At 39.8% G+C, this 27,957-nt stretch overlaps 1 long non-coding RNA gene across 1 annotated transcript; it reads left to right on the top strand.

Annotated features, from left to right (window-relative positions):
* Positions 1 to 10,502: 10,502 nt before the first annotated feature.
* Positions 10,503 to 27,276, top strand: LOC135983639 (uncharacterized). The gene is made up of 3 exons (XR_010601355.1): positions 10,503 to 10,903; positions 12,901 to 13,024; positions 25,833 to 27,276. It is a non-coding gene; the product is annotated as an uncharacterized LOC135983639 (long non-coding RNA).
* Positions 27,277 to 27,957: the final 681 nt, after the last annotated feature.

Raw genomic sequence — 27,957 nt, 5'->3', positions numbered from 1 at the left:
TTTAAGCTCAGCTTTTTGTGTAGAATTTAAAAGTGAATGACAATGTGACTTTAGAGTTTTGACTTTCTACAATACAGTTGATTTTTGAATCAGATGTTCAGGGCTTCTTAATGTATTCTTGTATGATATCGTCAGTAGTTTAAATCAGAGATGCACAGGGTTAAATACAAGTTAACTTGATTGAAAATTTTGTAAACTTCAGTAATCCTTCCCCAGGTTGTTTTCTGTGAGTAGTGCAGGCACTGGGATCTGATCATGTTTATATGCAAGGGAATAGTTCTTTTGTGTTTAAATTATGTTATCCACAGCCATGGCAATAGCCACTTGAAATCCACACATAAACATGCTTTGGGGTTTTTTTTTTTTGACCAAAGATATGAGAAACTGACTTGCAAAATTTATCACCGTAGTTAAGTAATAACGATGGTATGAATGCTGATCATAACACACAGGCTGTAGCATCTGAGAGCTTTGTATATCATGTTAACTAATTGCACAGTATATTAATTATTTTCTTTTTAGACTTATGTACATCATCTCCAAAATTATATCGCAGTACAAGAAAACTACATTCAGGGTGGGATTTTCCAAAGTGCTCAGGGTTGGGTCTGCTTCCATTGACCTCAACATTTAAACTATTGACTTCAGTAGGAGCAGAGATCGGCCATCGAGTGCTTTTTGAAAATCCAACTATTAATATTCAGCATGTGAGTGCTGAGGAAAAAATCCAGGAAATGTCAGAGTTAATATTGAGGTTGCTTCACTTACTTATGTGGCTGGGCCTTTTTTTTTATGACAGTGGAAAGTTAAATAAAGGACCATATGATATTGGTTATTTACACAAATTATGTGTGTGCGGGAAGCTATAGTTTCACCAGACCAATGGTGCTGTTTTATTCTGTGACTGTGACATAATGCACCCAAATTTTGAGAAGGGTACAATACAACCCAAAAGTACTTATATTCAAAGATTACATAGTTTTAATGTTTCCAATGTATTTTTCTCACATGGGCTGCTTTTCTATAGGTAACCATTACATTTAGGCAAGAGAAGACTGTATTAAAACAGGGGCTAGGTGACAGTTAATTAGAGAACTGGGCTTTCATTTCTTGGGACCTGACTTCACATTCTGGTTGACAACACAATGATGATAACCAGTGAAAAGTTCTCAGCCTTGTCTCTCATACACACTTGTGCATGCTACAGATCCAACCATATCATTAACAGGGGATGAGCCGTAGTAAATTCAGAGGCTTGATTTGATAGGCCCTCTAAAGTTTGTGGTTTTATGCATAGTCAACCAAATATTTAAAATGTTAGGTTTTTCTCTGTCCTCCCCCGCAGTCTCTATTGCTGATTGCCTACACTGTCTCTGTGACCACAACAGACCTCTGCTTCCCTCTCACTGTCTTTGTAATCTTACCACAATCCTCTCCTGACCCCTGCCCTTAGGTGTTGCCCAAAGAGAGTACACCAAATCTCACTGTTTCTCTGCCAAACTCTAGGCTGCTGCACTATTTGCATACAGTACGATGAATGATAGCTCTGTTCAGGTGTCCCTCACTGTATTTTGTACCTCTGACTGTTCCTGCTGTGAAAGCCAGGGGGCTTTGCACTTCAGGAAGGCACAGTCAATCCCAGAGCTCCAGTGGCAGGCCCACAGCTGAACCTGTATTAGGGGATACAGTGTACTTCCCTCTGCATAGGTGGCCCTGCTAACCATTGCCGATTTCAGGGGGCCTGGCCATCCAAACACATGAGCACTAAGAGAGAGCAATTCTTGTGTTTGAAATGCATTGCCTGCAATTATGCCTAGCTGCTGCATGGGGACTAAAGGGTAATGGGGGAGGACATAGTCCAACTTTATGTATATGAATGTTTCTATATACTGTAGTCAGGTGTGCACTTGATCAAAAGGAGTCGGGGTGGTGGTTTTATTACACCTTTTAAAAAAATCAATATTTCAAAGTAACAACTAGAAGAACGGGGGGAAAAGCAACTCTATTTTCTTTAAATGTACACAACGTTTTAAAAAAGCAATATTAAAGGTCAGTTGCATTTATTTTCTGTAGGATCAATCCGTCACCAGCTCCTTATAATACACTGTGGCACAGTTCTGTTTACAAATCCATAAATATTGTAGAGTCATGGCATGCAATATCATTCTATTTTTCTCAGTCCCTGGCAGATTGCATTTTTTAAAGTAATGTACTTAATTTACGCAAGCAATTGCCAGTGCAAGTTAGAACTCAAATTGTTAAGCAATGAAACATAAAGAGAGAGCTGGAGAGATCATTTCAATAAGAGAAATAAAAGAATGAATACTATTTGAATTCAGTGGAGAAATACAGCTACAAAATGCAGTTTGGTTCAATTTCCCTGGATTGATATAAATACAGCCCACCCTAAGCCTTTAACAGATCTGTAGCCATGACATTTAATTGCCAGCCGCCTTTAAACCTTGAGCAGGTCAGCAGAGACACAGTGCTATCAGGGATAATTTGTCATTTATGGATTTCTATGCTGTGATATATAATGCCCCGCTGAGAAGGGTCCTTGTGGGTGTCAAATTCTGTTGCTGCCTGTAATGGAAATAAAGGAAAAAATAAAAGGCTGGCAAATAGATGTTTCTGTAAATGTAACTTTTAGTTTGCCAGTAACCTTGAGGCTAAGAGATAATTCCACCTCTGCTGGGGGGCAGTAATGAGGTTGCAGGTGAACAATTCAACCTCTGTGTTATTTATTGATTGAAAACAACTACTGACATGTGTGCTTCTTCTAAAATATATTGAAGCCCATTTAACATACAGTCAGTGATCTACATAGGCTTGCTCTTGTCTTCCCTTTCCTCATCTCAATTTAAGTTTGTCCCAGAGACATGTATAGGACCAGTCATGTCTGGTGGGTGGTGTACAGTTAGGGCCTTAGTCAAAGCCTACTGAAGTCATTGGTTGTCTTTCAATTCACTTCAGTTGGCTTTAGCTGAAACCATTAAAAAGGGGGTGTAAATTATACTCTTTTAGGGACAACTGTGTGTAAGTTTCATGAAAAAAGGTGCTTCCCTAAGTTCCCAATACCAGCAGGGGTAGGATTGAGGGCATAAAGCAGTGCAGATGGCCTGGTATGTAGTAGCAGTATCTGTCTCTACACAATCACATCTGAATTAGGCCTGGTCTATATGCAGTTTTTATATAGGTATATATCTATTCTGGCTAGGGATGTGATTATTTTTTTAAACCCAAAATATTCCATGCAAGAACGAGTTATACCTATATAAACACCTTCATACTAGTATAACTGCATCCATACTTGGGGGGTGGGGCGGGAAAGGAGGGCTGAACTGCCTTAACTGGTATAGTTAAAATGGTACAACTTTGTGTGTAGGCAAAAACCCTTAGGGGAGTATTTCATCTCAAATGCCTGCTATTTACCATATTTTTACTGGTGTCTACCTGATTCTGCTGATGCCACCAGCTGCCACAAACTCTGTGCTACACATAATGGAAATCTTTCACATCTAAGCCAATTATGTTGGTCATAGGCAATTTGCTCTTCAAGAGCCACAAAGGAGAGTGTGTTTACAGAATTTAGGTAAATAATTGCCTCTTTTTTATATGGAGCATCTGCCCTTACTGAAACTATACATGCTGGTTGAAGCTCACGTGGCAAATTCTTATGGATTTGTCTGGATAGGGTGCAGTTTATACTCTGCCTTTTCATATCTTGTTCTGGTCTCCAATTTTTTGGGGGGGTGGGAGAAGGAGTTTTTAAAAATGATGGGGCCCATTTTTTAATCAAGAGAAGGAAAGAGAGTGACTGCAGTTCAAAACCTCTGTCTTTTCACCTGGATTTTATTTAGATTATGATTTTTCTGAGGGGTCCTCAGGCATCCCTCCAAAACCACCTTTTAGTTTTCAAGTTTCCATCTCCACAGCTGGGCATGATGTCATGGCAACACTAGTTTCAGCTGAGAAGGGCTGTATGCAGCTCCTACTGGAACAAAAATGATTAAGGGGCTGCAGGACTGATTTACAATGAGAGCCAAATTTCTGCTAAGTGCTCAATCAAAGGAAGGGCACGTGATATCTGGCTACAAACGCAGGAAGGGTGTAAACACCAGGGAAAATGGTGTTCAGGCTGGGAGTTATGGGTTGAAATTAAGAAAAGGCTGAATATCAGGAATATCACAGAGTGAGATGGAAGTGACAGGTGCCATATTGCACGAGATATTTAAAACTGTACTGCAAAAAAAATGCTGGAAAATATATGTTAGAGTACCTCTTCTTTCCTATTGCTGGGGGCAAGGGGGAGACTAGAAGACCTAATATAGGAGTGATTTTTTTATCTAATCTTTTCTTTGATTTTTATAAACCCACCAGCAAGATCCTATCACAGCATGGAGTTTGTGTCTTGTTCCTCTCCCCCAGGCAGAACATAACTGTTTATCCCAACAATCCCAGCCAGGCCAGGGGTCTGATAACCATTTTTGGATCCCCAGCACAGACACTGATGTTACCACTAGATTGTTGGGCCAGACCTAGATTATTAACGAACAAGAGTCTTCAGCCTAAGATGTACTGATCTTTTCTGTGAAGATCATGAAGATTTCAGTTACTAAATTAAAAAAAAACATATTTCTATGAATATTGTCAGCACACTAGTGATGACTATAAGTAATTTATTTCTCTTAATCCCTAATGGGATTGATGCTACATCATCTATTTATTGTTCCAATAGATTCAAGAAATTGATCTTTTCCTGAATCTTAGTGACAGAGAGGATGTGCTATACTGATTCTGTACTTGGCAGGTTGTACAGGACATAAGGCTTTTGCATTGCCTTATTGCTGCTGGCAAAGCAGAGCCAAAAAGATGGATGATTTGTTTGTATGATTGCCTTTCCTTCATTTCTCCCCCACTTTCCTGCTCCCGCCCCCACAGTTATACTTGAACTTAAACTCCTTTTCTGGTAGAGAAATTTAAAATACTGTAAATGAACATTTCCTCCAGCATTTTTAAGGGGATTTTAAAAGAGGGTGAAATGGGTCTTGAAAATTTTTCTGATTTTTTCCTGATTATAAAAGTGTGTGTTTGCATATTGGTAGGGCAGATATTGTATCAGTTGAAAGGATGCGACCTCTTTTAATGTGATTTTTTTTCCAGAGGAGGAGGATTTACCTCTCAACCATACTCAATTACAAGCTATGTTGCTTCTGTGATGGCCACGTTTACTTTCGTCATTCACCAGCCTGCTGTTTTCTGACTGTGCATTACTGTAATTTATGGACACTAGAAATGCTGAATCTTGAATCTATGGCAATATAAAGCCTTACACTTACTAATATATATTAATCCCACATCATTTCAAGCTGTCTCCTCTGCTCTTCTGTGTTGTTTTTCTCCTTTTGTGCCTGTCACGCATTACAAAAGCACAATGTCACCCATGTGAGTCTTTGTAGGCTTAGAGGTACTGTATGAATGAAGGAGAAATTTGCTAATAGTTAACTCCACTTCATTACCTCCTACAGCATTCATCACTTTTAATCACTGGGAAGGAGTCTAATTGCCCTTGTGTTGTGCTATTTTAGTCCTCTATAACTTTTCTCCTACTGTGGTGGTCATTTAGGTGCAGAATTCTCTCTAGAGAGACCAGTTATCCGCAAATCCTATTTACAGGCTACAATAGATGAAAAAAATCCCTGTTGGATGAATGGACAGTGTGGATACAAAACTGTCATTATAGTCTCTCTTGCTTCCATCTTCTTGCAATATTTTTTTCAGTTTTGTAGTCTATATTTACTATATGATTTGAAATGACTTGTGGCCTCAATCCAGCTTCTATTCACATCAATAGGAGTTTTACTTCTTGGTTCCATTGAATTCAAAGAGATCATTATTGTGTCCTATGCTGGTGAGGTGCCACTCATAACAAATAAAAGTAGTGAATGTGGTACAATGCACCGATCGGTTAGGAAACCGTTACGGGTGAGAGCGTTTCATTTTTCATTCCTCCTTATCATTTGACTGTGTACAGTATTTTCTTTAAATTCCAGACAGCCTATTCTGTTTTGGGCATAGAAGGGGTTGATTTCTTTGTCCTGTCACGCAGTCTAAGTGACGGTAATCTGTGTAGTTGTGTGTTTCACTAGTACATCTGTATTAAAACTGAGAATGCTAACATCTAGCTACTACAAGGCAACAGCAGTGTGACTTTATTGCCCTAAGCTAAAGTGATAATTTTATGACTGCCCCAGTTAAGCAGTCACTGACCATTCCATTGCTCCCCTGCCTTCTTTCTTCCAACCTCGGTAATACCCTGTTTTATCTGTATCATTTCCTTATCAGTCACATGATACATAGATGCTTTTATACTCTTGAGTTCCCAAGCACCTCTCAGAATGCTTTGGTCCAGTAGCATTAGCGGTGATTCTACGGTATTATTTCAAACAAATAATTCTAGAGACTTAAAGGTATCTTCATTTGCATATGACAAAGGGCAGGTCTACACTACGGGGCTAAGTCGACAGTGTAGTTATGCAATAACATAGCTGGAGTCAACATCGACTTATTGTAGTGTTTACACTGCGCTGCGTCGATGGGAGAAACTCTTCCATTGACTTACCTTATGCTTCTCATTCCAGTGGAGTAGCAGAGTCGACAGGAGACCCACTGAATCGACCCCTGGTAGATCAATTGCCGCAGCGTCTATCCACAGTAAGTGGAGAAAAATCCAAAGGAGTAAATGAAGCTTCCTTTGGGAGTAGGATTAAGGCAGCATAAACTCCATAGCTGGTTAAAGTATCTTATAAGTGACCTATTGATGAGTGACCATAGCAGTCTCAGTATTATCTCCTTAGTTATAGTTCCCTAGGTAATTACTCACTTCACCTATGTCTAAATCCTTTTGAACCACTAAAGAATCAGTGGAAGCCTCAGATGCAAAATGGAATGTTGTATGCTAAGAAAAACTTGTTGCAAGTGACATTTAGTGTCCAAGACACAGAATGTTGCTCTGGAGAAAGTATTTTTAGAAATTTTACTATTAGCTTTTTGAAATGGCCTGGACGTTACTTGATAGCTCCCTCTTTTTGGTGGGGTTAGTGTGCTACCATACTTGCTAATAGAAAATTGTCATCTAAACATTTTGAATTATTGTAGAGGTGCCAGTAGAATGAACTCTTTATTTTTGCTGGTTTGAAGTGATGTAAAAATGAAGTGCTTGGGTGGGTCGAGGGAACGGGGGTGGATAGAGATTTGAGGCCTGAATTCTACAAACTGCTCTACTGGAGTCTTCTGACATGGAAAAATTTACGCACTGGGCCTTAATTCTTTAGCATAATACCAGCTTAAATAAAGAAGAATTTTCTGTTGGCTGGATCATTCCCCTCAGATGCAGTTTGGCATTTTGCAAATACCAGAGTTTTGTGAAAAAAACCACTGCAATATCCTCTAGTGAGGGGAATAGGTAATTTGGCTATAAAATTCCACCATCTGGAGACAATCTGAAAAATTGGCCTTAAAAAAAAAGAATAATAATTAAAAAAAAACAAACCTGTCCTCTGTTTTTCAACCCCAACAGTTGTTCTCAATAGAGTCCAGGCTGAAGTATGGCAAAGATTTTAATAGAATTCTAGTCCTTGTATGCTCAGCAGGATATACTTGTTTTTTTTGCGTGTGATTTGTGGTATTGCTGAAGGCAAATTTAACTGTACAGTATTTCTATGAAAGGTCATATATCTCATACAAACTTTAAAAGGGGAGGGAGAGATTTAAATGTTGTAAAAATTGTACTAACCATGCAAAAATTTAAATTAAGTAAAAAGAACAAAAAGCTGTATTGGGAATGACCATTAGTGAGCATAGTTTAGTATTACAATTATAAAAAGGCTTCTGTCCATAATGCTATCAAATCGATATTTTGTCCCATTGCTAATGCTGTACAGGTAATATATATCTATATGATATATCTTAAAATATTTATATTGAACTCAATGTTTTAAAAAAATTCACAATTTTTGGATCAATTATAGCTGCTGAAAAGTAGTAATATGCAGAATGAAACCTCTGGTCTATAATGTTTAGGACTAAATGTTCTGATAGCCCCAACCAGACCTTCCATTCCCTCATTTGTCCATGCCAAATGATAGCTTTTGAACCTGGAAAGTTAGACTCCACTTTCCATGAATATTGTGCCTAGAGTCCAACTCCTGAATGAAGTACAGCTGCTTCACGATGCTAATCAGAAGATGGAAATGCTTCAGAGTAGTAGAACAGTCTCCACCCTTTCCTTCATAGACACCCACCCCGACTTATCAAAAGGGTGTGAAGTCAGATGGTCCAGTTCAAATAATTACTAGCTTTGGATGCATCATTAACACCAGTGGTAAAATTTACTTTCTTCTCCCTTCAGCTTGTAAGGAGACATCACCTCTTCCACCAGATAAGGATCTAATCACATCAACTCATGTGTTCACCTCCTGACTAGATTCTGTAATTCTTGGGGTGTGGAAACCATGCAGAGGCTCTGTCTTACACAGAACAGAGCTACCTGCCTCTTCAATGGGATGGATTTCTGAACACATCACCCCCTTCCTATGACTCGCAGTTCACTTCTGCTTTCAGTCTGAGGCATTGATTCTGACCTTTAGAGCCCTCAATGGGTCAGGATCTGGCCTACCTAATGGCCAACATCTCCCTCAGTGACCCACAAAGAAAGTTGCACTTCTTTAGGACATTCATCTCACAAAGCACAGGACGAAGTATACGAGACTCTGCGATCATAAGTTCTCAGTTGAAAGGACTTGACTGTGGAAGAAACTTCCTTTATATAATGAGGCTAATCTGGCATTTTACCTCTTTTAGGGCATGCTACAAGACTCTTCTCACGCACCAAATGGAAAACAAAACAACCCTTCCCAAACTACCAACTCCAAGCAGAGGCTCCTATAATTAGGGAAGGGAGAGCAATACTTCATGTGTTCCATTGGGTACCTTATCCGTGGATCAAGTTTACTGGCAAAGCACTTCAGCCCAGATTTTCAAAGAAATTTAGGCATTACTGTATTCAGCATTGCATCGCCTAACTGATTTAGAAGCCAATGTTTCATTTTCAAAAGGGATTTGGGCACTTAGGAGCCATCAACAGTCCATGTAATTTAAGCTCCTAAATGCCTAAATTCCTTTTGAAAATGAAGCCCTTTATAGCCCTGCTAGTCTTGTTAGCCAGGGCTATAAAGGCTTGGAGGAATCCAGAGGAAGGGGGAGAGAGAAGGGAGCCTTCTGGTTGGTTGCTCGCCAGGCCTACACTTGGCTAAGTTGGCTGCAAAACCTGTACATAGGTGGAAAGTTGTGGTGAGAAAACAACTGTAACTAAAGAACACTGGTGTTGCATCAAGTTGAGGCATTCCTGATTGACTGGAGAGGGCAATGGGCTGAAACCAGAGGGGCCCAGCGTGCGCCTCGCTACACTCTTATTTAGCAGTTTTCGTCCAGAAATCTCAAAGTGCTTTACAAATATGGACGAGTATTATTCCCATTTTTGCAGATGAAGAAACAGACACACAGAGAGATGAAATGACTTGCTCAAGGTCGCACAGCGGGACAGTGGCAAAGACTAAAATAGATGCTGGGTCTTCTGGCTCCCAGTTCAGTGCCCTTGAACACATTGCCTAGTAAGGAACCTGTTCTTTTATTTCCTCTTTATGCAGGCATACTATGAACAGGTGACTCTCCCAACATTCACAACCCCCTGTACAGTGTCAAAACTCCCACTCTTCATGAAGGGCTCACTACACGAACAAGCAAATTAACAATAAGACAACATAAAGTTTAGCCTAAGCCTTATCCCCAATCTTGGATGAGTTGGTAGGACTCCTAATTCAGTGTTGCTCAGCCCACCCCCACAGGCCTCTCTGTTGCAGACCCAAGATCCCTTTGCTAGAACAGTCAAGCTCTGACGCTCCTGTCTTTCTACTCCCTCAGTCTGAAGGGCTGTGCATCCAGGCTTCAACACCAGTTGCTCAGACAGACCATCAACCTCTTCTTGCACTGTACAGTGTGGGGTTTGTCTAGTCTATCATACATCATAAACTGTCATTTGACATAAAAAGATAGTAAATAGTCCCACTGAAGTAACTTTACACTGATATCTGTTTGTATCATACTCAACTGTTTAATTAGACAAACTCTTTGGGAAAGGGGCCTGTTAAAGGTCTTGGCACAGATGTGCCTACTAAAATCTAATCAATGTTGAAGGAGTGAGAATCCATTATATCCTTCACTTAATGCTTGATAAGTGCACAGGTGCTCTGGTGATGGGTGTTGGATAAAACCAAGACACAGATGCAGGGCCAATTATGTTGCTATGTAAATAATATTAAGGAAACCTGAGATTGGGTATCTAAAGAAAATCAGAGCCTTCATATTATTGTCTTCTCCTTTCTCAAAAAACATACATAACTTCCACTTCAAACAAAAGTTGTATAGAAAAGAAATAAGGAACTAGTGAAAGAGGATGTAGGTACTCACCCTGATCAGGATATTAGGGAGCCTTGTTTCCTTCACATTGTAGCTTCTTTTTGGCAAGAGACATTGGGTCAGATTCCCACCTTGTATAAATTGGCATAGATATGCTGAAGTCAGTTTATTCATACCAGCTGAGGATCTGGGCCGTTGTATTTAGACTACCACCGGGGACAGGAAGGAGTTAACAATGTCTACAGAATGAGGAAAGAACTAAGCAATAAGCTCCAGGGTAGATGGGGTTATGAGGAGCTGGCAGTTGCATACTGTTCAGTCAGAATGAAAAGGAATCAGATGCTGTTTGTTTGGAATTTTTACTTTTGTGGACTGTTTTTTTTTAAAGAGATGGCCCTGAACCAAACCTGAGTAACCCTGAGCTCTGGTGAGTTTAGAGTTGAATCCAGACCTGAATTTTTATGCTGGCCTCTAAATCTGTACTGGGATGACTAGAAATACTACATCTGATCACCCCTGACACTCTTTTGTAGAGAGGGAAGGTGTTTTGAAATCCACATTTGTATTGTATTTTGAGGCCTAAATCCTTCTGTAGGGATATTTTTTGGTCAGACTTTCATTGGTGAAAGAAAACAGTTAGGAAATCACAGGGTTGTTTTTTCCCTTGGAGGTTGTTAGAAGATATTATTATTTTTTTAAAAAAAGTAAAAGGCAGTCGGCTGTATTTGTGTTGCTGCATCTTTTAAGTTGAAGAAAGCTGCTGACTAGGAACCCTTTGCAATAGAAAAAGAAAGCCCTTTATAAATCATACATTATGTCTTTATAGGTGATCAGCAAGGGAGCTCTCGCAGGCAGCATTTTAACAATACTCACTCCAGTTATGCTCTTTTTTTCATAGTAAATTATTTGAGTAATTTTATCATCAACCTATAGCCCAGATTTTATCCAGCAAGAAAAGGGACCTTCTGATATGACACATCACCAGTAATATTATTTTCAGGGATATCAGTGTAAGGTCTATTCCCAATATCAAGATTAAAGGATGATCTAAAACCAAATACATTTGTCTGGTAGACGAATAGCTGTCAGACCCAAACATTGATTTCCTTGAGCTTGGCTTTTCAGTAAATGTCTTTTGATTGAGCCTCCCAAATAGGATTTTAAAGGTTATATGAAACATTGCTTATTTTGGGTGTCTGCTGGGAGAGATGGTTTAATTTATAAAGGGGAAGCTTCCCCCACTCAAGAAAGATCCCTTTTTGTTTTGTAATCAAAGCGCAGGTCATATGTTTGGATAGGCTGCCATAATGATTATCAGTTAACCAGGCTGAACCAGACAACTGCTCTATGTGAAGGGCCTTTCAGTCTAGAGAATAAATACAAGACACACTACAGAAATCTGATCAGAGCTATTGGAGACAAGGGGTGATTCTCAACTATTTTTTTGTGCTTGTTGAAAAGATCTTTCTTTATTACAACTCTAGAGGGCAGCAATGCACTTTGGAAAAAGGTTTGTATTTCAAGCTGTTCCTTAATGGAAAATATGAAAAATGAGTAAAGCTAAGTACCAGGGCATTGGTCAGGCTGGGGAGAGGCTTTGTTACAGTGTATAGGCTTTGACGCTCATGGCACATAGTGTTTAATATTAAAGCATTAAGATACTCCAGGGCATGTTTTACTGATCCATTAGTATATACCTTGGGTGGTGGAAAATTTAATCATTTTTTTCCTTTCCTCTTCTGTTTCTTGAAGCTCCAAACAGGCAGCTGGGCTGGTCTTAAAAATGCTAAATTGGGAGTGTACTGTGCTCCAGATTTAACTTTTATAACAGTATAACAATAATGAAAGCAAGGCTGGTTATGGGGGCTGTGGGAGGAATGGTTCAAGGCTGGAGTGGCAAGTTTAAAAGCTGTTACTTCCCCCCTGCCCCAACCTCACAAGTAGTGCTACTTTGGGTGCCTCTTCACTCATTACAGTTTGATTCATATTTTCTCAGGGAAAGTAAAAGTTAAAAGGAGCCTATTGTGCCAGGTTAGAGCTGTGGGAAGTGCGAGAAGCCAAGTAGTCAAGAACAATAGGGTGGTGGATTTCCTGATGGCTGTCACACTCATCAGCAAAGGCTTTCCTGATGGTTAAGCACTTAGATTATTCTGTATTCATTATTTATTTTGGTTTGTAGATGTAAAGAGCAGTACTAATGCAGAAATGTGTGCTAAGTAATATTCAGCATAATACTAGAAAAGGATAAATTGTGAGCTGTTTGATTTAGAAATTATTAAAAATAGAGGGATACATAAGTCTATTAGCTTCCATCCCACCATACCTTATTACCCATTTTATAAATGTATAAATGCTGCGTCTCCTGAAGTGATCCAGTGATCTAATTTAAACTGCAAGTTATTCTTTCCCCATTTTTTCTTTCAGAAAGAAACAGGCAACACGTGGAATTGCTTTTCTTTGGTTAAGAGTACAAGTATACACAAGGAAGGGGATAAAGACCCATATGAAGATTAATTACTCCTGTTGGAATTTAGCTTGACTGCACAAGGTGAGACCATTCAATTATTTAAGCGCTATGATGCTTTTGGCTTCAGAGGCCAGGAATACAGTGATTGTGCTCCCCTCCCAGTTTAATTAACATAAGTACTTGTGCTTAACCTTACTGTTGTCTGTTAAAACAGTAGGGAGGGAGAGAAAGGTCATTCCTGCATCTTTTGCTGTCCAGTTTCTTATGATTCTTTTTAATTGATGGGAAAGCATTCAATATTTAACAATTGGCTGCTTTTTGGAGTGCTGTGATTTACCACAATTACTAGCCTCAGTAGTCATTTTTATTATTTAAATTCCAGGAGAGCCTAGAAGCCTCAAAGAGGGATCAGGGCCCCATTGTGGTAGGTGCCGTACAACAATGCAGTAAAGTTTTGCCCTAGTTCAATATTTTCCCTCTTGTTAGGTGGACATTTTCTTCCCCAACTTAGGGTGGCCAGATAGCAAGTGTGAAAAATTGGGATGTGGGGTGGGGGAAGAACGGGTTGCCTATATATGACAAAGCCCCTAATATCGGGATGGTCCCAATAATACTGGGACGTCTGGACACCCTACCCCAACTATTATGATTTTCTCTTGCTTTGAGGAATGCCTTACTTAACTCCTTCCCCATCACTGTTAAAATGGTGTATATTTTTAATTCATGTAAACCCAATACAGAATTAGGGAATGGTCCAGCTCCTGTTGATTTCAGTGGGAAGTGGATTGGGCTTTTAGGGTGCATGTCATGCAGATGTTTAATAGCGTGCACAATTTTCAGAACCAGAAATTGGCCAGTCCTTGGTAGATTTATACTTCTGGAAGATAGCAAAGGCAAGAAAGAAAACTTCTCTTTTGCTGCAATGCTTCCTTCCTGTCACTTAAGCTATGAAGGTTAAAAATACTGCTCTAGCTAAAAGAAAATGCCATTTTTCTGCCATCAGCATGATGGGAAGGGGGCAGGCAGCAAAGAAGAAAACTGGAGATGAGAATAAAAGAGGACTAGAGGCAATTCCTCTACTCCAGGTAAACTGATGATAAATCATACATTAGGAAATCAGACACCCTTAACTGAGGCTGAGGTTTTTTAATCTGCAGAAAGTGCCCTAATAGCTCAGTAGCCACTGTACTGAAAGCATTAGTGAGAAACCTGCGCAGAGTGTTTCCTTTTTAAAAATGATGCTTCCTTAAAACCTGAGCCAAGTTATTTTTCTGGTACATTTTTCTGTGTCCTATTTTTAGTTAGAAAGTGTAGAGATTTCTGGAAGCTAACTCCTTAGCTGCCTGGGATTTCTGGGTTGCTGCATTACGTGCACTTTAGCTGGACATCAAGTCATCTTTCCACACTGCCACCGCTCCACCTCAACAAAAACAGCGACAGCTGTATATAAATGTGGACCTCTGAATTCTGTATATTTGGTAGTAAGTAAATCATTGTGGACCTGGGTGGATAGTTAAAAAAATAATTTTAAACAAATGTGCTTTGACTATGTTTGCATGCTCTCTTTGAGTTTGCTTTCTGTGAATATATTAGCATAGTTTACTGGCAGGAATGCTCACCAAAGTAGTGAATTTTAAGTGAATATTATAGAATATTGATGAAAAGTAAGTTTTGAATACATAAGTGTGCATAAGAAAGCTGAGTTACCCAATCAGTGATTAGAAACCTACCAAGCCACCTGTGTCCAATCAAAACAACTTGACTTTTGAATATTTGACACAAACAACTGCTCCTGAAGAAGATAGCAAATCATCTTTGAACAGTGAATAAATTCCAGAAAAAGGTCATGTGTTGGAATACAACATGCCAAGATTCTTTCTCACTGTTTGTGTTTGTATGGTGTATGTGTGATTGTACTAGTTTTCCAAAGGAATGCATAACCCTCATGTTTATACTGCAGTATTTGATTTTTTTAAACCCACAGAAAGGGAGAGAAGCAGTAGGGAGGAGATCCGGATGTTAGTTGAGTCTTTAATCTATACAGAGACAAGGGCAGGGCAACTTAGTTAATATAGGAGCCCAGAAACACCCAGGAGTAGTGGCAGTTACTAGACATGCTCAGTAGCTGTTTCTGAAGCTGTTCAAAAGGTTTTCATTGAGGACAAGCAGTCTTGCAGATTCCACACATTCACCTTCTGAAAACTGTGCTACTTGGAGCGCAAAGAGAAGAGGTTATAAATATGGGAGATGGACAGTCATGTGCACTCAGTGGTTGATTGATGCAGGGCCAAAGGATGTGTCACTATGGAAGCAGCATCCCAATACCAGGATTTATTTTGGATACAGGCTGTACATTCCCAGTCCTGCTGGAATTTGAGGATGCCGTTAGCTCTGGCTGCTGGCTGCAAAGATCTTTGGATTGTTTTTGCTGAAGAGATTCTGGAGTGTAGGGAGGGGACTGAGAGGATGCCATTTTCCTCAGGCTCAAAGGGAAATTTTGAGGCCGGCCTGTAGAGACTGAGAAATAATCTCTGCGAGGTCATAGGACGATGTGTCTGTATGTGCGTACCGAAGTATAAAAGTGTATATATTTATAAAAACTATATATAACAGCAACAAAATGGGGAAATCTGTATAGAGAATGCCAATAGGTTTACTGCCTAAAAGCTTTTGTTTAAAAGCTATTTCTAAGTAGTTCAAAAACTATTTACAATAATTTTGTATGTATTAAGTGTTGGTTTTGTTTACTAAGAAATTCTCTCTCTCTGAAGCCAGGAATTGTATTAATGACTACTTTCAGGGTTTTTGCATCTCATAGTTCTGAGAATTAACTCTTGAGTAATACCACTTTGAACCCCCTTGAAAAGATACAATTCTGGCCTATGCTTCAGCAGAGGGGTAAGCGGACTTGCAGAAAAAGAACAGTGTGACAGTGATCATAATATTACTTCAGCACCCCCTTTCCCATTACAAAAGCATAGTGCCACCTGACCAAATCTTTAACAACCCAAGCAGCCTTAGCATCTTTAGCTTTTGTTTCATGTTTAAAATCAATGGGGAAATTTTGTTTAATGAAGTTAGATCCAGAAATTCAAAACTAGAATTCTGGAACAAGTCATAGAGGCAGAAAAAGCAGCCATAGTAGTGTTGCAATATCACACAAACATCATGTGTAGGTGCCAGTGGAAATTAATATTGCTTTGAAGGCCTGTTAACTGAATAACAGTTTCATAGGCAGCAGCAGCATTGACCTCAGTGACAAGATGCCACATTCTCTAAATGGTCTCTCCTGGGCTCCTGAGAGAACCATAGCCCTAATGATTTATTTATAAACTTTAAGTCAGCCTATCCGGAAATAGAAACAATGTCATATGACTTAGCTGACCAACCACATAGCTTGAACTGTGAAGTTCAGATACTCCAAGGAATAGCTGTAAAATTAATAAGTGATGCATAGGCTGAAATTTTTTCACACATAATCACATGATATTGGTTGAACAGTTGCAACTAGGGAACATATTCATAAAAATCAGTCTGTGAACAATTAATGAACTGAAAAAGGGGGTAAATGAACCAAAGAAGTTATTTGTTGTGAATTGTCTAACCATCTCTAATTGCCAAGTAGTTTAAAGATGATAGGAGTATGCTAATCTGTTTTTACATTTACGTTTCCTACTGTAGCCATGGCCTTTTCAGTGTAAGGGGTCAAGAGAGAAAAGATCATATTCATGTATTCAGGTCTTAGAGACATAAATACATAGTGCTGTGTAATGTATAGATTCCAGTACAATGTTTGCATATGTAAGCTAAGCAGCTGTTGTTATGAGCCACATGGACATATGTTTCCAAGTGTCAGCAAGACCAGTCTTTAAAAGCATTTTCTCTACTGCTCTGTTGTCTAATGGAATCACCAGCAAACTTTGTCCTTCTGTGTAGCAGAGGCTCTTACTTAGAGGTGCTGGCATTTCAATGAATCTGATGAATCAATCTACATTCTACTCGGAGCATGCTGAGCCATCTACTCTGTTTCTCAGCTTCTGTGGTAGGCAAGATAAACTTTAAAAAAAATCCCATTATTCAGTCTATGGTATTGTGATGGCAGTTTCCTTTGGGCCTCTCAGCAATATAGCATTTGCTTTAGAACTGTACATCATATTGGAATCTATTGAGAGCCATTATTTGTCTGACAGAATATTTATAAAAGCCAGCATTAGCTGTAGCTCCAAGTCAATATGTTTTCCTCTCATTGGCACACAACAAACCAATAGGTTTGAAATATTTAAATACAATACTCCCTTCAAGAAATCATTAATATTTCTATCACTGCTAGGGGTGATAATTTGATGAAAATTGATTCAAATGGAACAGCAGGAGCTGGCTGGAATTACTGCTTGATTTTTGCTATTAAATTAGAACAGAATGAGAGAGAGAGAGTCATTTATACATACACTGTCCACGGAGAGGATAGTGCACTTACTTCAACTTTGAAATACCTACACTTCCTGAAGTCACAATTTAGCATCCTGACAAGGTTGATTCACTCTTCAAGGTACTCCATACACGTTACTACATGTGGGTCTTCCAAATGGGACCTCAAAAGCTGAGACCCTGACCCTGCTGACATTAAAGGCCACAAACCACTTTTTGAAAGGGCAGGAGTTTTGCTCTTGTTTCTTTGAGCAGTATTTCCTTTCCCCATGTTGGTATACAGTGTTTTGTTTTCCATTTTCTGCCCCAGAGGTGACTGCCTTTCAGTGATGCTTTATTATTTGTAATGCTCTCTGGGATGAAAAGCAGCTATACAAATATAAAATATTGTTTCACACTGGATAGATTTCTTAGTTACAGGAGAACAATGAGGGTTGTTAGTTTCTTGCATTTAAGGTATTTGCTGTTTGATCTGGACAATTGGAGTTCACATTATACTGCAAGCCCCAGGGAGTGTATGGCTTCCTCATAGTTTATTGCTCTGAGTTGTGTTTTGGCCACAGTAATTTATCCTTTCTTATAGGGGACAGAAATATTTCCCTACTCTCTCCACAGCCAAGGAGTCAGATGAACTTTAGCACGAACTTTGTTTAATGCTATACATGGTTTCTCTTAGCAGCCATTCAGCCCTATCCCACAAGAGAAGCTGACTGGGCTTTCTCAGTTTCAATTTTTCAATTCTATTTTTATGTTTGTTAATTTTCTTGCGGAATATACAAGCCACATTTGGAATCAAATAAAATAATTGGATGAGCTCTAGAGAAAAACATGATTTTTACTTCTAGTTTCTCATCATGGAATGTGAGCTACTTAATACAACCTGTACCACTAGGGTTGTTTTTTTTTTATTTTATTTTTTTGAGAATGGCACAGAATAAACTCTCTCATCTTTGATCGTGTAAATTATCCCATGCTGGAAATCTCAAGAGAACATTTAACTATTTGCTTAGCTGAAGGTAGAGTTAGTTATGTTGAGCCATAATATTTGTAGTGTTATGGCAGCTTAACACTATAAATATTATTTGCAAATAACGGCTTTATAGTTACATTTTCTGCATTTATGCCCAGAATGGCAATCTATTTGTTTTCAAAATGCAGTAAAAACATATTGTAACTGCCCCTTCTAACAGTGAAGTAGACATTGTATGTCTTTTTGTAGTGTTATGGTGCCACCACCTTTAGTTAACCAAATCTGAAGAAATGGGATCATTAGGGAAAGGCCTACAGATCATGAAGAAAAATTGGAGATATATAGATATATATATATATATATATATATATATATATATATATATATATATATATATACCTTGTTGTGAGACTACTTTAAATATGCAAGTTGGTATTTGGTGATGAGGGTAGGTATGGTGGGAAAACTAACTATTAGCACTCCTATAACTCAGGTTGAGCTTCTTCCAATTCTAAATGAAGACAGATATAGATCTGTGGTGGAAATCTTTTCGGAATCAATTCTGATGGCATGATTCAAGCCTGATGAAAGAATCTAATTTTCAAGATTTGTAAATCTAACCTATGGCTCTATAAATATACCATGTACAATGTATGTGTCCAGCCATGTTTGTAGCTAGGTTTTGTATTTCAAACTTGGTCAAAGGTGCCTAAAACAGTATCAATGCTGACTAAACTCCCAAAGTCCTGTTCTAGCATGCATCTGACTCTGCGTGTAAATCTGAGGAAAGTCTCTGTTCTTCGGTTGTCTGAGATTCATGCCTGGGAATCTGGTGAATGTGTCTCCATGATATTATGCTAGGTCCTTAAGTCAGATCCTATATTAGAGTTTAGGAATGCCTAGTGTCAGAAGGCAACAAATTCAAAAGTTAGAGATGTCACTGGTACTTTAAAACTTTAAACTAAATGATTGGAAAAACGAGTGCTCTTGGTCAACGACTTATTGTATATGAGGAAGAGAGTGTGTGGAGTTAAGTTTAATATTGGGGTAATACATGTGAATCTTAAAAAAATATATATATATATTGTTTTTGTATATTGCCATTCCAAATATCTGATTTGTCTATTTATCCTTTTACGTAGGGACTGTCCAGTTTGGCCGATGTACATAGCAGAGGGGCATTGCTGGCGTATATTACATTGGTGGACGTGCAGGTGAATGAACCGGTGATGGTGTGGCTGATCTGGTTAGGTCCCGTGATGGTGTTGCTGGTGTAGATATGTGGGCAGAGTTGACATTGAGGTTTTTTGCGTGGATTGGTTCCTGAGTTAGAGTTGCTATGGTGCGGTGTGTAGTTACTGGTGAGAATATGCTTCAGGTTGGTGGGTTGTCTGTGGGCGAGGACTGGCCTGCCACCCAAGACCTGTGAAAGTGAGGGATCGTTGTCCAGGATGGGTTGTAGATCACGGATGATGCGTTGGAGAGGTTTTAGCTGGGGACTGTATGTGATGGCCAGTGGAGTTCTGTTGGTTTCTTTCTTGGGCTTGTCTTGCAATAGTAGGCTTCTGGTACACGTCTGGCTCTGTTGATCTGTTTCCTTATTTCCTCATGCAGGTATCGTAGTTTTGAGAATGCTTGGTGAAGATTTTGTAGGTGTTGGCCTCTGTCTGAGGGGTTGGAGCAGATATGGTTGTATCTCAGTGCTTGGCTATAGACAATGGATTGTGTGGTGTGTCCGGGATGGAAGCTGGCGGCATGAAGGTAGGCATAGCGGTCGGTGAGTTTTCGGTATAGGGTGGTCTTAACTTGACCGTCACTTATTTGCACCGTGGTGTCTAGGAAGTGGACCTCCTGTGTAGATTGGTCCAGGCTGAGGTTGATGGTGGGGTGGAAGCTGTTGAAATCATGGTGGAATTTTTCCAGAGTCTCCTTCCCAGACGTGTACCAGAAGCCTCCTATTGCAAGACAAGCCCAAGAAAGAAACCAACAGACGAAGTGGGTATTCACCCACAAAAGCTCATGCTCCAATACGTCTGTTAGTCTATAAGGTGCCACAGGACTCTTTGCTGCTTTTACAGATCCAGACTAACACGGCTACCCCTCTGATGCTGAAAAGCTGACATCAAATCTGTGTCTCTTAGGTGCTATGGTAATACAAATAATAATAATAATAATTTATAATCTAATAATTAGCTAAAGCAAAAAGATAGTGGAACGCTTAGGACTGACTTGTTTGGAAAGAGTGGAGTTAATATCTCGGTATCAATCAGTGCTGAATTAGCTATCTCTGCTTTCTGGATGGAAGCTGCTCTTCCTTTTTAAAGGGCCAGAGTATAGTTTTGTGTTTGGTATTTTTTTGATGTTGTGGATCCATGTACGATTGCTCTGATTTGAAAAAAATAAACTAAGTTTGTAAACCAAAACTGAACAATCCGCTGGCCCTTTAAGAATGGTAAAGAGCAGCTGTGATACTAATTTAGCATTTTCTTACGTATTGACCTATCAGCTTTTGTTGGATTTCAAGTTACATTTGACTGAGCAGAGAGAAACCCCATAGAAAAGGACCCAAAACAGGCTTAGATTCAAATTTGAAAACGTAGGGCTATGCACATAGGTCCAAGAAGGAGCTGCTTTAATATGCTGTTTTCTTTAACTAACAAACAAGGAAGAAAACCTGCCTTAGATCTCAATTCATACCCCTGCCACTTTTCTCATTTCAAAATTGAACTTTTGGGTCTAGTTCAAAAGGTAACGTTCATATTTATTATTTATATTCCTTCAAAAATAATTGTCGTCACCTGAGTCGTTTTCATTAATAGGTGTGACAAATTCATTAGCGCTTCTAAATCTTTTCCCTATTAATCTCTGACAGATGGTGAAACTGGTTTTGATACAACTAACATATGAGATAATTCATCTTCCTGCATAATTAACAGGGGGCCTTACATTTAGCCTTTGAATATATATTGTCAGATAGGAAATGAATTAATGATGAGTCATGTATACTGTAGTTCTGATAAATATAATACCATATTATGCTGAAAATCTGTATGCTGGCCACTGTATCCATTACAGCACATGTTGAAGTCTTAAGGAGAAAGATTGCAGGTGAGTACTTCCAACCTCTGGCATAATTCTCTTTTTCTTAGCTTTCCATTCTCAGAGGCAACTCATGTTCTAGTAATTACTGTAGTGGTGTGTTGTCTAATGTAATATGTCTTGTTCTTGCATCATACAGAAAGTCACCATTGTGGAGATTAACATTCATTAGATACATATCTAATAGCAGAGTAATGAAAAACAAACCAACCCTTCCTACCCTCAATCAGCCTATTATTATAGCAAATCTATCATCTGACATTCCATATAAAGAGGGCAGAGAAAGGAGTGAGCTATGCAACAGAGCTGGCTGGGCATGGAGTGGCTAGTACAGGGGTCGGCAACGTTCGGCAGGCAGCTCGCCAGGGTAAGCACCCTAGCGGGCCGGGCCACTTTATTTACCTGCTGACGTGGCAGGTTCGGCCGATCGCGGCCCCCACTGGCCGCGGTTCGTCGTCCCGGGCCAATGGGGGAGTGGGAAGCCGCGCCCAGCACATCCCTTGGCCCGTTGCCGACCCCTGGGCTAGTAGGTCTAAGGCATGGTGTGGCTTGGGTGCTCCCACCATATAGACCAAAGTGTTGGGGAGTGATTGTAATATATATGCACAGATCCGTATGTTGCATAATACAGGTTCTCTACAGACTTCAAGAAACTTGCTCACATACTATTATGGGTTCACAAATCTACATCTTAGAAAACTAAAATTGCTGGCAGTGCACAAACTGCAAATACTATTAAGGTTCTATTTATCCATAGTTAGAGCTGATATTCTGAATTTATTCTGAATCTCTATTGATCATACAATATCCATCATTGGCTTCTGAGCACCTTACTCAACTACATATCTCCATATGAATGGTCTGCATATACAGCTAAGTTATAGTCTCTCTCTTGTCCTTTGAACTGAATGGGTCTGGTCACGTACAGATTGTTACACAAATGATTGTTTTCAGGTTCATGGTCATAGTTGGGAAAAGGTTTGGGTAAGCATCCAAACCTTTTGATGCGAATCTGAATAAAACTTTTTAGAGATGTAGCCATCTCCATCTTCTAAATAATAATTCAAAGTTTCTCATTGATTACTCTTTTTTTCCCCTTTCTTTTTGTGTTAAATAATGGTTTTCATAATGGGGTAAACAAAACTCCCCCCAAACTTTTCTTTATTAGCAATTTTTCATAATTATCTTTGTAATTTTGGAGTCTTTTGTGTCTGACTAAGAGCATTCTTCTTTACAATCCAGTGTTGCCTTCTGTTAAACCTGCAATGAAACCTTAATCCTATGTTTGATATCCTATAGTATTGGGAATGATTTTAAGGTTATAATCACCTTAGTAAGTGTGCTATGGCTACAGAGTCAAAGGTTTGAGGCTACTGGGATTGGGAATTGAGGGTGTTTTAGCATCTCAGAGAATAAACAAGGCAAGAGCAACAGTAAAAGAACGAGAACTGTATGGGCTTATTTTGTCCAAGATATGCTACAGTTTTAGCATTCGCCATCATTCTTTAAGGGTTCAATCTTGACTTCAGTGGAGTGGGTCTGGCCTTTAGCTGAAAACTTCCATACTTCAGATGTTACATAGACATGTAAACTTCTGCCACCAGATGCACACTGTGTTTCAAATGAAACAACAGCACACTTACACTTAATCTTACCTTCTCATTTTATTTATTTTGTTCTTTTTGGAGAAGTAGAACTGGGCAAAATTTTTGATCCAAACCCTTTTTTTCCCACCAAAAAATGCATATTTGGGACGACCGAAACATTTTGGGGATTTGTGTAGATTTTGGTGGAACTGTTTTGGTTGAAATGAAAAGAGAAAAGATTTCAGAAATGTCGAAATGAAACGTTTTGACATTTCCAGAACGAAACGTTTCTATTTTGAGGGCTAGATTCACAAGGGGATTTAGGCAAATCTGCAGAGGAGGAGGTGGAGCTGATGTCCCCCTCCCGCATTGCACTCATCTGTGTTATGGGAAACCCAGTTTGAAATCCTAGGAGCAGAGACTTTGAACACAGATCTACCCACTCCCAGATGAGTGCCCTAAGCAGCAGGCATAGGGCAGTCTGACATGGGTCTCTCTCAGTCTCTCCTGTTGAAGCTGTTCCACTTTCTATAAAATATTTGAATAGCCATTGGCCAGCGAGAATGATTCCATAGTCCAATAGCTAGCTGGGAACGGGAGACCCAGTTTCCAGTCCTGCTCCAATGAATAATTAATTATTTATATGAAGTACAACAGCTTCAAGAGGAGAGATTCAGAGAGCCCTCCCCCTAGCAGCTAGGGCACTCACCTAGGCATGGGTAGATCTGGTTCAAGTCCCTGCTCCAGAGTGGGGATTTGAACCTTGGTTTCCCACATCCAGACAGAATACCTTAACAACTGGGCTATTGAAGATAAGGAGTATGCTCCCACCTATCCCTTGTCCATTGTTTTTATGAATCTAGCCCTCATTTCCTTTACCTTTTTATAAAAATGCCTGAGATGGAATGTTTTGTTTCAGGTCGAACAAAACATTTTGTTTGTCCAAAAAATCATTTTTTTTCTGACTTTTTTTGATTTGCTGAATATTCTAAAAAAATTTGGCTTTGATTTGACCCAAACCCCTGATTTTTGTTGTTGTTGTTGAGTTTTTGGAACTGCCAGTGAACTAAAAAAATAAAAGAAATAAAAATCAGTTATACTCACAGCTTTACTGAGAAGAGTGTCACTCCTCCAGTGTCTCTTCCATCTGTGAAACTGAAGATCCTCCAAGTCAGTCTAAATTGATAAAACCCCATTGGTAATGAACATAGAAACAGTGGAGTGAGTTTATCAATGATCTCTTGCTATGGCAACTGTTCCAGCCTCTGGAGAGGCTTTCTCATTATGTCTATGTCTTGGTTTAGATTTGTTTCAGATTAGAAACGTTCAGCAGTGGGTGGAAAAAAATGAATTAAATTAAGTAAAGAATTCAGCAAAAGAAATTGTTGGCAGGTTTCTTGTTTCCAATACTGTTGCCCAGAGGAAAACACACAGTTTGTTTGGTATAGGTTTGAACTGTGTTATCTAGACAGTTTGCTTGCCAGTCTCAATTCTCACACTTTAAATGTTATGCAACATAGTCTTCTGCAGAAGTGATATTTAGGTGATCAGTTAGCACTTACTATTCTATACCTACCAACTGCAGTCCAGAATATGCTCTAAAGCATAGAATCCTGACTAGAATAATTAAAATTATTATACTGGAGTACATACGTGAATGAAGAGATTTAATGGAAACTATCTCCATTGAGTAGATTTTTCTTCTTTGGGAATGTACACAGGATTTACGCTTCCAACTAAAACCAGATCCAGGCACCCCAAAATACAGGAATTCTTTAATGAGCACATTTGACCACTTTTACAGTTTTATAACATTGAATGTACTTACAAGGAAATTTTTATAAGATACTGTGGCTGTAGAACAGATTTTGCTTTAAAAGCAGTGGCCTGCATTGGTTGCAGTATGGCGTTCCCTGCACTATCGCTTGGGCAGTGCAAAGATTGCAGCTCAGTGAGTTACAGTTCCCACCAACTCTTGGGTATATAGGATAGGAGTGCCAAAGCTACACCATCCTCTATGCCTGTTACTCACTCCACACGCAGCCAGCTCTGTTGCATGCCTTGCTCCTTTCTCTGTCCCTTTTGGGGTGGTTTGCACCCCAGGGAGTGATCACTGAAACAAATGGACTACAAATGTCCTGGCCCTTTTCTGAACTGGGCAAGGAGTCTTGATGGCCCTCCTCTGAGCACACAATGAGCAAGGACAATCTGAGCCTGTATGTACAGAGACAATAGCTGTGAAACAGTATCCTAACATTCCCTGTACCGGTCAGACCAGGGCCGGCTCCAGGCACCAGCCCACCAAGCTTGTGCTTGGGGTGGCACTTGGAGGGGGGGGGGGGCGGTGCGGTGCTCTGGCTCCGGCCGCCGCGGGGAGCGGGGCCACGGCCGGGCTCGCCGCCCTCCCCCCGGTGCTCTGGCCGCCGGGGAGAGCGGAGCCCCGGGCGGGGCTCGCCGCCCTCCCCCCGGTGCTCTGGCCGCCGGGGAGAGCGGAGCCCCAGCCGGGGCTCGCCGCCCTCCCCCCGGTGCTCTGGCCGCCCTCCCCCCGGCGCCCTCCCCCTGGCCGCCGGGGAGAGCGGAGCCCCGGCCGGGGCTCACTGCCTTCCCCCACCCCCACCCCCACGCCCTCCCCTGCCACGCTGGGGGGGGGAGGGGAGGGCGGCCGGAGGCTTTTTTGCCTGGGGCGGCAAAAAAGCCAGAGCCGGCCCTGAGTCAGACCATCTTATATGGGTGTGCTGATAATCAGTGACTCCTCTTACTATTGTCATCATCCTCATCAGTTCATCCATTTTCTAATTTCATACAGCAGGAATAAATGGATACACCCACATTTCCTGCAACTGAAGGACACATTGGAAATTTCCCAGGAGCCTGTGGGTAACATCTAACAGCCAGGTGATACTGTCCTATCAGCCAACTGCAACTTTAAGTCTCCCTATTCTACTTCTAGAAGGAACATTTAATTATTAATGCTGCTGCTATAAGTAACCCCTGATTTGTTTGTATACTTTGCTTGAGGGTAAGGGTTGTCTCTTTTTCTGTAAAGTGTTGTAATAGCATGTTTCAAGGGTGCTCATGTCAGACTGCTTACCTCCTCCTTTAATTAAGGTTTCTCATAGTAATAACGAGCAGGCGTCAGAGGATCAGGCGTGAATTCCTTGCACATCCAGAACTTGCACTTAAGTTAAAGGATTGGTCTGAACATGAGACGAAATTATGAAACAGGTTTATTCTTAAATCTAACATAAAACACTACAATTTAAGTGCTTACAACCCTCCCCCAAGGAATTTATAGAAATTAGAGGTGAGAAATTTATAAAGAGAAAAGTTTAGCTCCACTCAGCTCTCCTTTACATAAATAACAATGAAAAAGCAAGGTGAGCTGGAAATTATAACAGAAAACATAAAAGTATTTTGAAGCATCTTTTCTGTGTAAATAAAGGAAAAATGCTTCAAAATACTTTTATTCAAATATCCTAAATTATTACTAATTCTTATCTAAAGAAGAGATTTACCAACTCCTGTTTACATTCTTAGATCATTCAGGAGAAATCCTTTGGATTTCTTTTTTGACTCTGGTAAATTGCCAGCACTATTCCTTTAATTTTTCATATAGCTGCAGGGAAAAAAGGTGTCTTTTGTAAGTCTCTAACTTCTCCTAGGCTATTCAGAATGCTCTCCTCCCCCCTCTTTTTCTTATTTAATCATTCCAACACAGAGCAACCAAACACCTTCCTGCCCTGACTTGAACCTAGAAGCAGTTAGGCTAATAGAGAAACAATGCATAGACTGATCCTGAGCCCATTGAAGTTAATGGCCGTATTTCTCTGACTTCATCAGGCCAAGAATCCACATCCATGTGTTGGTGTGTAAATATCTTATTGAGTTACACACAGCCTGACTAGAAAACTCCAGCAAAACAGTGTGCATAAAATTAAGGAGATTGTCGTCCCCTGCACCTAAACCACTGAAAGTGTGGCCCATGGATAATACACTCGATAGCACACTTGATCTTCATTAACTTGTTTTGTATCTTAACATTGATCATCCCATGGGAGCTGAAGTCTTGAGGGATTGCACCACCATATGAAAGAGGAAAATGGCTATTGACTGTGTTTGATAGAACTTTAGTGAACAAGGAAATGTGTATACAGTATATACATGAGTAAATAACATGCAACTAATAATGTATTTGACTTTGGTCTCTTCTTGTTCATGGATTGCCTATGAATACATGGTGGTTTTCTCAAGTATACTTGTTTGAAATTATTCAGCCATTTTTCAATAAATGTTTATTATATGGCTTACTGTTTGAATAGTGTTGCTTAGCTGTGATTGGTCATGTAACTCATGTGATTTTATTCTATTCATTGGCTGGTGAGCATAATTTTTATAATCAGGCTTTCAGAAGGTGCATTGAAAACTTGCTTTGTCTGAGTAGTCTGCAAACTCAAACTTGGCTTTCCACAAACATTTCTGCTAATAAACTTGAACAGGTGAGCATTGGCAGAAGTGATATGAACATTGTGGCTGCAGTCAGTATATTTAGAAATATAAATGTGCGGGGGAGTGGCATTTTTCACGCTATGATAGCAAATAGGAAAGTAGAGATGCTGGTCCTCAGACACTCACTTCAGAACCCTTTCTGTACATGCCTTTTTAAAGTGCAGCCCTAAAACAAAGCCACTAGAATGAATGAGACTTTAAAGGATTTTTTACCCAAGAAAAGACCTGAGGAATAGGAATGTCTTTGGAATGTCTGTGGACCCATACTTGGAGCCTAGCTACTGACTGCTACTGCAGACAACTTTCTATGATAGTAACATGTGGAGGCCCAGTCTAAAAGAGATTAAAAAAGAAATTAAGAAATCTTAAATGGCAGTACTACATGAAGCTGGAGAACTGAAGTCTACTGTGGTCATCGATACATT

The sequence above is a fragment of the Chrysemys picta genome, chromosome 5, assembly GCF_011386835.1.
Source record: "Chrysemys picta bellii isolate R12L10 chromosome 5, ASM1138683v2, whole genome shotgun sequence".
In the NCBI taxonomy this organism is placed as follows: Eukaryota; Metazoa; Chordata; order Testudines; family Emydidae; genus Chrysemys; species Chrysemys picta.
The sequence above is the reverse complement of the archived record's forward strand: the minus strand, read 5'-3'. Positions and strand labels throughout refer to the sequence as shown.